The sequence below is a fragment of the Etheostoma cragini genome, chromosome 20 (assembly GCF_013103735.1).
Source record: "Etheostoma cragini isolate CJK2018 chromosome 20, CSU_Ecrag_1.0, whole genome shotgun sequence".
NCBI classification, from domain to species: Eukaryota; Metazoa; Chordata; class Actinopteri; order Perciformes; family Percidae; genus Etheostoma; species Etheostoma cragini.
This window is the reverse complement of record NC_048426.1, coordinates 18763830-18776079: the sequence shown is the minus strand read 5'-3', so window position 1 is coordinate 18776079 and position 12250 is coordinate 18763830. Positions and strand designations below refer to the sequence as shown.

The following is a 12250-nucleotide window of genomic DNA, read 5'->3' as shown; positions in this document are numbered from 1 at the left end:
AAGAATATTTTAAGCAACCTGATTGTCACCTTTTTATTTTTAGTGTTAGGGTTTCTACAGTACATGCTTGCGTGCGTGTGCGTCTCAGCCTAGGCACACCATTGATTTCAGACCAGGTTTTTGTTGATCAATGGCGCAATCAATTTCCGCTGCCTCAAGATAACAACGTGCCAAGAATGCACCTGAACACACCTCCCTGTAAGACCAGCACGCCCATGGGCGTACTGAAGAGCGCAGGTGCATTTCCTATTTATTTAACAGTTAAGGTCAGAGAAACAAACATACAGTATGTTTATGGATGATCACAGATTTTCTCTCAGGCGGACCATAAAAGTAGTGATCATCTATTGGTGTTTATGGGAATTTGGTTGAATAGAAAGCCCTGTTTCTGACATAGAAACTTAGAAAACGGGTCAAATTTGACCCGAGGACAACAGGGGGGTTAAAAGACATGTACGCAGGACGGGGATTTGACAACTGTGTCGCTCTTAAACTAGCAAAGACACCTGCATCGGGCTTTGCATTAAAAAAAAATTGTATTATGTGAAAAAGGCCATCAATGTTAGATCCTATTAACCAAATTGTCCTATAAGTGCAGAACACATATTGTACACAAGAGGGCGGTATTACATTACATGTAACCATTGGAACTATCTAATTCCCACAGATGAGGATCAAATTCCATTAGCAAACTTCTTTTTTTTTTCTGCATGATACATTTTTATCATTATTCCAACGTGATTATTTAACTTAATCTAAGCAAGTTTTAAATGTCTCATTTATTTTTATTGGCACTGGTCTGGTCTCAATCATGTGTACTGTGATTGCTAAAACGTTTGACCAAAGGCCTTAAAGTTTAGCTGACTTCATTTTTTTATGGGAGTTTTCTAAACCTTAACAAAACAATGTTTTTTACCTTTTAGCTCTCTTATCTGGACACTGCTGTAACAAATAGAAATTCAAAGAACACTAGTTCTTAGCCCCAAGAACACATACAGCTTTTTCACTGTGTAACATTTTGTCAGTGAGTGACATTTCCTGCCATTTTTCTGTCTGACCTCTGAACAAGAACTTGCTCACCGTCATCCAGCTTCTCCTCCCAAGAGCGGAGCGTCTGGAGCTCATCTCGTCTGTCTCTTGAGGTATGCGATCAGAGTCTTGTGGTAGACGGCCATGCAAGGAGCTGATACACAAACCAGATGTGAGAACCGTTTGCCAGATGTGGCTTCCTCTGCTTTGCTTTGCTCCAGTTAGGGGAGTCAAAGTGGTCAACCATGACTGGCTTTACTGGGGAGGATTGCTTTCACAGCACGTTATTGGCCAAATCAAACAAAAACAAAAAAGGTAGAGAGAGACAGATTGAATGGAAAGAAAGAGATGAGTAATTAGGATTATTAATGGTTATACTAAAGGGCCTTCATGGAGAGGAGAAGAAATATGTTAAATTAAGCAACAGCTAAAAAAGACATATTGTTTTCTTGAGCTAAAAGAGATTAGATTTAAATTTCCAGCCTTATACAGCTTTAAAGTGCTCATATCATGCTTTTTGGCTTTTCCCCTGTCTTTCATTTTTTTATTTATATTTTTTGTTCACATTATAGGTTTACAAAGCAAAAAAGCCCAAAGTCCCCCCTAAAGGAACTTACAACCTCTAAATGAAAACACTGCTCACAAACCTCTCCAAACAGTTCTATTGTAGTCCAGCCTTTACTTCTGTGACGAACATGCATCACTTTGTAAGACATGTTATAATGCTCACCTAGCTGCTAGCGCGGCACGCCCTAATACTCTGCTTCTGACTGGCTAGTAGTCCTTACCTAGGTATTGCGCATGTGCAACTCCCAACAAAGATGGAATAGAAGTGAGATGCCTTACCCTGTAGCTAAAACTGAGTGTGCTTAGAGCTTAACACACAACGTAAAAAGAGGAGCTAGGGACAAAAATGTGGTGTTTGTTGAAAATTAAACCATGTAAACCTTTTCTGACATAACAGCTAAATACAATTATGAACCTGACAATGAGCATAATATGAGCCCTTTAAAGGAACTCTACAACATCCTGGTAAATACATGATTTCTTGCCACATTTAACAATAATATAAATAGATCAATACCTCTCCTTGAACCACAAAACATAGTTTTTTATGGATTAAACAAACAAGACATGGTATGTTATTTATTAAGGTGGCAGGCAAATTTTGTTGGCTTTGGACAGAGCCAGGCTAGTATTCACGCTACGATAACAGTCTGCTCCTGAGAGTGGTATCAATCTTCTCGTGGTAATGTTACTATTATAATCCAGTAAAATTCACCAGCCTAGTTTGAATAGGAGTTCTAGGAGAAGACAGGGAAAATACAAGGATGTCTTCGATGACTTTCTTAAAATAGAAAAGGGCATTGGAGAAAAAGAACAGAAGGTGAAAAACAAGAAGTAATAAACTGTCTACATCCGTGACAGCCAAACTACCCAACAAAAGCTTCAACAGAGAAGCAAGGTGGACTCTGAAGACATGTAAACAGGTGAAACCGCAAGCAAGAGTGGAAAAAGATGCCTGTAGCAATAGTGCTGAAAGAGAAAAAGCTAAGAAAAGTCAGAGAGTATCTAACTTGCTTCACTTGCTTCCACTGTTTGCTGCCAGATGTGGATTTTCCAGATGTTAGAGGTAGGAGAAGAATAGGGAGGGGATGTGGAGGGGGGAAAACTCAAATCCTGATTTTTTTTTTCTACTTTTTGTTTTTGTATTCCTGTGAGTTTCCAAGACTGGTCAGAGCATGAGCTAAGTGGCTGCGAAGAATTCAACAAGGTTAGGGCCTCTGACTCCTTTGATAGCCTCTATTAGCCTCACAACGCTTGCAGAAACAATAGATATTGGAAAAAAACTGTTGAGCTTGATGGCCCGCTATATACTCACTGAACTGCCTTCTTTCCCCCCCTCCATCTTTCCCTTCTTTTTATTTCTTCCTCCCACACTGATCGTTTTCTTTCCAGGGCACATGAGAAATTATGTTTTTATGTGTGTGACATGTGATTCCTTAGTACTTAGAGCCTGACTCTCATTTTTCAATGCATGTGTGTCTGTGAGTGTGTGTGTGTGTGTGTGTGCGCGCGCATGTGTGTGTGTGTGTGCACGTGCACATGCATGTGTGTGGAGGCAAAGGAGCAAGACTAAGAAGTCCCAGCTGTCTCTTTCCCAGCTGCCACTGCTTGACTCCTGATGAGAAAAGTGGACACAGTGAAAGAATACATGGCTTGTGTGTTTCGTTGTATCTTTGCCGTTATTGTTCAGTCTTGCTTGTATGTCTGTGCACTTTACAGCGATGGGTACATAATTGGTTCGTGTAACAGGACTTTCTTGAATCCCCTCAACAGGACAGGCCAAGTTAAAGGTCTGCAAGCATTTATGGAGCCGTTATAATAAAAAAAGAGTGGGTCACACCAAAAACTCAACAGCAGCTCTGGGATTTTCCAGCCCTCCACTCAGCCTGTGCCAAGAGACTGTTTGCACAGAGAAGGCTTGAGATATTGAATGCCTTGTCTAGTGTTACACAGGGGAATGGGGAATAGCCTAATCCAGGCTGGGCCCATTCTTTCCCACATGAATGATGTGCGTTTGTCTGTACTTTTACTTGTTTGTGTGGCTGTGTGTGTCTGCGTGTGTCTGTGTGTGTGTGTGTGTGTGTGTGTGTGTGTGTGTGTGTGTGTGGTGTGTGTGTGTGTGTGTGTGTTTGTGTGTGTTTGTGTGTGTGTGTGTCTGTTGAGTGGGGCCAGTATGAGAATCAAGAAACAGACAACATCCTCCTGCTGTGCAGAGAAGGCCAGAAGAACAATAAAGCCTGGCAAGTGAAGGAAGCGCCCTGGCTGAAGGCCTGCAACTGGACAACGCTTAGCTTGTTTTGGGCCCTGAAGCAAATGGCAGAGGTTCTCTCAGCTTCATAAGCTCGCAAAGACACAAACACACAAACATTAACATGGAGACATACTGTACATAAATCAATATGATTAACTTATAACAAAAAGATTGCAGGAGGATGAAACAAATTCAAGCTGTAATCAATCTGAAAGATGCAGAGACAGACGCAGTAAACGTTTTGGGCTCCACTCATTACATTTATCTCCTTAAATATAAACAGGAACATGAATGAAAAGAACATGCCTAAATACAGTAAAACCTAAATAGCTGCCTGAACATGGCCCGGTGTTCCAGTAGGCTCTAACAGGATGACTCTTCACTTCCATGTTAAATCATACATATGAGTACTTTTAATCAAATTTGGGAAAAACAAAAGATTTAGCGTTTTAAAGAACCTTCTTAACTTAACCCATGCTTGTACAATAAAAAATAAAAAAAACGCTGGTGTGCACTTTCACCAGGTCATGTTTACTTTAGCAGTACTATATTTCGCAAGGCTGCTAGTACCGATTACCCTGCACAGAATGAATAACATAGCCGTGCTTGGCAGGAGGTTAAAGGAGTTCAAGTTTATCTTAAAATACTACTCACATACTTAATGAATGAGTTATTAGTCAGTGCATTCATAACTCTTGTCCATATAGTCCAAAAGCAATTCCATGTAAGTAATGGGGGACAAAATCAACTGTCCTTATATGTGCAAAAATGTACTCCAAAGGCAGCTGAAGTTAAATGACAAATTCCTTTGTTGTGTTGTCATGGACAATGTTTTCCTTTCAGAGGTGATATGGTAGAAAGATTTGATGAAAGCTCAGACTGCTGAGGCATCATTTTAGCTTACACTAAATTTCAGAATGCATTGTTGATTAAGAGGACTGTAATTTTGCCCATCTCTCTGTGATCTTTCAGGGCAATAATCTGCAACAATAAATGAGCTTTGTTGTCAGAAGATCAAAGATAGCCTTTTAGTCACACAAAAGTAACAAAAGAGGCTGCTTTGTGGATCCTTTGTGGTGCAGTCTATAATTTTCTGTTTGGCACATAAATGAGAGAACCACCAACTGGTGCAAGCTGGGTCTGGGTCTTAACGCTAAAATATTAGTGGTGGATCATCCAGCGTTGTTGAACTTCTGTGTTCACTGAGAAAGTTTAACCTTTAGTAAGGTGTTTATTGGGAATAATCCCCTTTGCTTCTGTGAAGTTTTATAACATATGCCGACGACTTTTGTATGACGTAATTTATTATTACTTTTTTGACTTTTTATGACATACTATAGAATGACAAGTATAGTATGTTGAAAAAAGCTCATAGTATAGAATGTCGAAATAATGTCATAGTATAGTATGTCAAAAAAGTCATAGCATATTATGTCAAAAAAAACTCTTAGTATAGTGTCATATGTGAAAACAAATCTATGAATCTATCTACTCTATGAAAAAAGTACTTAAAACGCCATACTATAGCACGTCAAAAAGGTGATTAAAAAGTAAGAAAATTAAGAAAAAAGCTCATTGTACAGTATGTTGAATAAAAATGATGAAAAAGTCAAGTATAGTATGTTGAAAAAAGTAATTAAAAAAGTCATAGGATTGTGTATCAAAAAAGTGAAGAAAGCCATAGTATAATAAGTTGAAAAAAAGTTATAGTATAGTATGTCGAAAAAAGTGATGACAAAGTTGTAGTACAGTATGTTGCAAATAGAGAAAAAATGTCATAGTATATTGTGTCAAACAAAGATCATAGAAAATTCATCAAAAAAGCATTTCATATTATGTCGAAAAAATAATACAGACAAGCAGGGGATTGAACATGTAACTTTGGAATAAAAAAACATCCATTTTACCTCACAGCCACAGGACGTAGAGGTAGCCAAACCCCATAAATGTATTGTATTGTATTCATTGCAAGCTCATAGTATAGTATGTCAAAATAATGTCACATTATAGTGTGTAAAGAAAGTCATATTGTAGTATGTTGGAAAAAGCTCATAGTATAGTATGTCCAAATAATGTCATAGTATAGTATGTCAAAAAAGTCATAGTATATATTATGTCAAAAAAAGCGCATGGTATAGCATTCCCAAATAATGTCATATGTGAAAAAAATCATATTATAGTATGTGGAAAAAAGCTCATAGTATAGTATGTGGAATAAAGTCATATTATAGTATGTGGAAAAAAGTCATATCATAGTGTGTCAAAAAAAGTGCTAAAAAAGCCAGTAAAAAAGCCAGGAATTATACTATAGTTGAAAAAAGTCCTAAATACGTCATAGCATAGTATATCAAAAAAAGGTTTTAAAAAATCATAGTATGTCAAAAAAAGCTCATAATATAGCGTGTCAAAATAATGTCATAGTATAGTATGTGGAAGAAAGCCAAGTCATAATATGTTGAAAGAAATGATAAGAAACAATACTGACTAGCCTGAGATTGAACATGCAACTCTGGAATCATAAAACAACCATTTTACCTCACAGCCAAAGAACATAGAGACACTTGTACAAAAAAGCCAAATCATTGTATGATGAAAAAAAGTAATAAAACGCTATACTAGAGTATGTCAAAAAAGTGATAAAAAAGTAAGAAAAGTAAGAAAAAGTCTTATTGTATAGTATGTTGAAAAATAATGATGAAAAAGTCATGGTATAGTATGTCGAAAAAAAGTTATTAATAAGGCCATACTATGGTTTGTCAAAAAAAGCCATAGTATTATTATATTATTATTATTATAGTACATCAAAAAAGTGAAGAAAGGCACAGTATAGTATGTCGAAAAAAGTTATAGTATAGTATGTCAAAAAGGTGATAAAACATTGAAAAATTTCATAGTATATTGTGTCAAAAAAACTCATAGTATAGTATGTTGAAATTATTTTATAGTAGAGTATGTCAAAAAAATCATAGTATATTATGTCAAAAAAAGCTCATAGTATAGTATGTCAAAATAATGTCATAGTAAAGTTGTGGAATAAAGTCATGTCAAAATATGTCAAAAAAAGTGCTGAAAAAGCCAGTAAAAAAGCAAGAAATTATGATGTAGTCAAAAAAAGTGCTAAAAACGTCGTAGCACAGTATGTAAAAAAAAAGTGAAAAAAATTCATAGTTAAAAAAAAAAAAACTCATGGTATAGTGTGTCTAAATAAAGTCATGTTATAGTGGGTGGAAAAAAGTTATAGTGTAGTATGTCGAAACAATGTCATAGTATAGCATGTGAAAAAAGTCATGTTATAGTATGTTGAAAAAAGCTCGTAGTATAGCATGTCGGAATAATGTCACAGTATAGTATGTGGAATAAAGTCCTGTTATAGTATGTGGAAAAAAGTCATATTATGGTATGTGGAAATGTGTGCTAAAAAAGCCAGTACTTATACTATAGTTTAAAAAAGTTCTAAAAATGTCATGGCATAGTATGTTGAAAAAAGGGAAAAAGGTTACAGTATGTCAAAAAAAGCTCATAGTATAGTATGTTGAAATAATGTCACAGTATAGTATGTAGAAAAAATACTTTCCACATTATGTTGAAAAAAATGAAAAAATATCATAGTATATTATGTCAAAAAGAGCTTATAGTATAGTATGTCGAAATAATATCATAGTGTAGCATGTAAAAAAGTCATATTATAGTATGTCGACAAAAGCTCATTGTATAGTATGTCGAAATAATGTCATAGTATAGTATGTCAAAAAAATCTTATTATGGCATGTTGAAAAAAGCTCATAGTATAGTATGTTGAAATAATGTCACATGTGGAATAAAGTCCTATTTATAGCATGTGGGAAAAAGTCATATCATAGTATGCCAGAAAAACTGCTAAAAAAGCCAGTAACAAAGCTGAAAAAAGTGCTAAAAACGTCACAGCATATAAAAAAAAAGTGAAAAAAGTCATAGTTTGTCAAAATAAGCTCATAGTATAGTATGTCTAAATAATGTCATGGTATAGTGAAAAAAAATCTATGAATCTATCTACTCTATGAAAAAAGTACTAAAAACGCCATACTATAGCACGTCAAAAAGGGGATTAAAAAGTAAGAAAATTAAGAAAAAAGCTCATTGTACAGTATGTTGAATAAAAATGATGAAAAAGTCATAGTATAGCATGTTGATAAAAGTAATTAAAAAAGTCATAGGATTGTGTATCAAAAAAGTGAAGAAAGCCATAGTATAATAAGTTGAAAAAAGTTATAGTATAGTATGTCGAAAAAAGTGATGAAAAAGTTGTAGTACAGTATGTCGCAAATAGAGAAAAACTGTCATAGTATATTGTGTCAAACAAAGATCATAGAAAATTCATCAAAAAAGCATTTCATATTATGTCGAAAAAAATAATACAGACAAGCAGGGGATTGAACATGCAACTTTGGAATCAAAAAACATCCATTTTACCTCACAGCCACAGGACGTAGAGGTAGCTAAACCCCATAAATGTATTGTATTGTATTCATTGCAAGCTCATAGTATAGTATGTCAAAATAATGTCACATTATAGTGTGTAAAGAAAGTCATATTGTAGTATGTTGGAAAAAGCTCATAGTATAGTATGTCCAAATAATGTCATAGTATAGGATGTCAAAAAAGTCATAGTATATTATGTCAAAAAAAGCTCATAGTATAGTATGTCAAAATAGTATGACATAGAGAGAGTTGAATAGAATAAAGGTAAATCATTGTATGTTGAAAAAAAGTATGAAAACCAGTATACTACACTGTGTCAAAAAGGTGATAAAAAAGTAATAGTATAGTATGTTGAAAAAAGTGATTAAAAAAGCCATAATATAGTATGTCAAAAAAAGCCATAGTATTGTAAATCAAAAAAGTGAAGAAAGCCATAGTACAGTATGTCGAGAAAAGTTATAGTATAGTATGTCAAAAAAAGTGATGTAAAAGTCACAGTACAGTGTGTCGAAAAAAGTGAAAAAACATCATAGTATTTTATGTAAAAAAAAGCTCATAGTATAGTATGTCGAAATAATGTCATAGTATAGTATGTGGAATAAAGTCATATTATAGTACATCGAAAAAAGTTATAGTATAGTATGTCAAAAACAGTGATATAAAAGTCATAGTACAGTATGTCGAAAAAAGTGAAAAAATATCATAGTATTTAATGTCAAAAAAAGCTCATATGTTGAAATAATGTCATAGTACAGTATGTGGATTAAAGTAATTATGTAGTATGTTAAAAAAGATCATAGTATAGTATGTCGAAATAATGTCATAGTATAGTATGTGGAATAAAGTCATATTGTAGTATGTCGAAAAAAGTTATAAATGTAAATGTGCTGTATTTATATAGCGCTTTTCTAGTCTTAACGATTAGTCAAAGAAAGAAAGAAAAATCCTACAGGAACCATTCACCATTCCCACACATTCATACACTGCGGCCGAGGCTGCCGTACAAGGTGCCACCTGCTCATCAGATACACACTCACACACATTCACACTCCGATGCGCAGCATTGGGGGCAACTAGGGGTTCCGTGTCTTGCCCAAGGACACTTTGACATGGGACTGCAGGGCCAGAGATTGAACCCCCAAGCTTCCGATTGGCAGGCAACCGGTCTACCACTGAGCCACAGCTCAAAAAAAGTGATGTAAAACTCATAGTACAGTATGTCGAAAAAAGTGAAAAAGTATCATAGTATTTTATGTCAAAAAAAGCTCAAAGTATAGTATGTCGAAATAATGTCACTTTATGCCACATTCTATAGTATGAGGAATAAAGTCATATTACAGTATGTTGAAAAAAAGCTCATAGTATAGTATGTTGAAATAATGTCATCGTATAGTATGTGCAATAAAGTCATATTATAGTATGTTAAAAAGCTCATAGTATAGTATGTCGAAATAATGTCAAAACATAGTATGTAAAGAAAGTTATATAACAGCATGTTGAAAAAAGCTCATAGTATATTGTGTCCAAATAATGTCATATTATAGTATATAAAAAACATCCCATAGTATGTCAAAAAAAGCTCATAGTATAGTATGTCGAAGAAAGTGAAAAAATGTCATAGTATAGTATGTCAAATAGAGCTCATAGTATAGTATGTCGAAATAATGTCATAGTATAGTATGTGGAATAAAGTCATATTGTAGTATGTCGAAAAAAGTTATAGTATAGTATGTCAAAAAAAGTGATATAAAAGTCATAGTATTTTATGTCAAAAAAAGCTCATAGTATAGTATGTCGAAATAATGTCATAGTATATATATGTGGAATAAAGTCATATTATATTTTAAAGAAGCTCATATTATAGTATGTTGATATAATATCAACATATAATTCAATTTCAATTCAATTTAATTTATAGTATCAATTCATAACAAGAGTGCTCTCAAGACACTTTAAAGATAGAGTAAATCTAGACCACACTTCAGAATTTACAAGGACCCAACAGTTCTAGTAGTTTCCTTCAGAGCAAGCAACAGTGCAACAGTGGCGAGGAAAAACTTCCTTTTAAGCGGAAGGGTGGACCGGGTTAGGCGGACGCTGCGACTCCTCACTCCCTAACAATATTCAATTATATGCCCTAGCTATTAGCTTTATCAAAGCATAACCAAGAGAGACAGGGTAAAGAGAGGAGCCTGGTCAGGCTAGAACTCTCCCCAACCGGATCGGGCTGTATGCCAAGTCTCCATTTTAGTTTTATTATATGCTTGATCATATGACAGATAAATCTGACAGCAGGTCGGCCGGGTTAGGCGGACGCTGCAACTCCTCACTCCCTAACAATATTCAATTGTTATGCCCTAACTATAAGCTTTATCCGTATAGTATGTAAAGAAAGTCATATTACAGCATGTTGAAAAATGCTCATAGTATAGTGTGTCGAAATAATGTCATATTATAGTGTGTAAAAAAATCATCCCATAGTGTGTAAAAAAAGCTCATAGCATAGTATGTCAAAAAAGTTAAAAAATGTCATAGTATATTATGTCATGAAAGAGCTCATAGTATAGTATGTCAAAATAATATCATAGTGTAGTATGTGGAATAAAGTCATATCATACAATGTTGAAAAAAGCTCCAAGTACAGTGTGTCAAAATAATGTCATAGTATAGTATGTCAAAAAAGTCATAACAGAAAGCCAGTAAAAAAGCAAGAAATTATACTATAGTTGAAAAAAGTGCTAAAAACATCATAGCATAGCATGTCAAAAAAAGTCACAGTTTGTCAAAAAAAGGTCATAGTATAGTATGTCTTAATAATGTCATGGTATAGTATGTAGAAAAAAGCCAAACCATATTATGTTGAAATTCTGACTAACCTGGGATTGAACACACAACTTTGAATCATAAAACAACCATTTTACCTCACAGCCACAGGACACAGAATCAGGTCAGAGGAAAAAAGCCAAATAATTGTATGTTGAAAAAAAGTATTAAAAACACTATACTATACTATGTCAAGAAGGTGATAAAAAAAAGTCATAGCATAGTATATTGAAAAAAGTAATTAAAAAGCCATAACATATTACTTGAAAAAAAGCCATAGTATTGTAAATCAAAAAAGTTCAGAAAGCCATAGTATAGTATGTTGAGAAAAGTAATAGTATAGTATGTCGAAAAAAGTGATATAAAAGTCATAGTACAGTATGTCAAAAAAGTGAAAAAATGTCATAGTATATTATGTGAAAAAAAGGTCATAGTATAGTATGTCAAAATAATGTCACAGTATAGTATATGGAATAAAATCATATTATAGTGTGTTGGAAAAAAGCTCATAGTATAGTGTGTAAAAATAATGTCATTGTATAGTATGTCAAAAAAGTCACAGTATTTTTTGTCAAAAAAGTCATGGTGTTTTATGTAAAAAAAAGCTCATAGTGTAGTATGTTGAAATAATGTCATAGTATAGTATGTGGAATAAAGTCATAGTTATTATGTCAAAAAAAGCTCATAGTATTGAATGTCGAAATTATGTCATAGTATGGTATGTGGAATAAAGTCATATTATAGTGTGTGGAAAAAAGTCATATCATAGTATGTCGAAAAAAAGTACTAAAAAGCCAGTAAAAAAGCCAGGAATTATACTATAGTTGAAAAAAGTGCTAAAAACATCATAGCATAGCATGTCAAAAAAAGTCACAGTTTGTCAAAAAAAGGTCATAGTATAGTATGTCTTAATAATGTCATGGTATAGTATGTAGAAAAAAGCCAAACCATATTATGTTGAAATTCTGACTAACCTGGGATTGAACACACAACTTTGGAATCATAAAACAACCATTTTACCTCAGAGCCACAGGACACAGAATCAGGTCAGAAGAAAAAAGCCAAATAATTGTATGTTGAAAAAAAGTATTAAAAACACTATACTATACTATGTCAAGAAGG

General features: G+C 34.0%; 1 protein-coding gene across 3 annotated transcripts in view; it reads left to right on the top strand.

Moving 5' to 3' along the window:
- The window catches only part of gnmt (glycine N-methyltransferase), a 32082-nt gene that overhangs the window by 8587 nt on the left and 11245 nt on the right, over nt 1-12250 (top strand). The gene's annotated exons all lie outside the window — the stretch shown is intronic.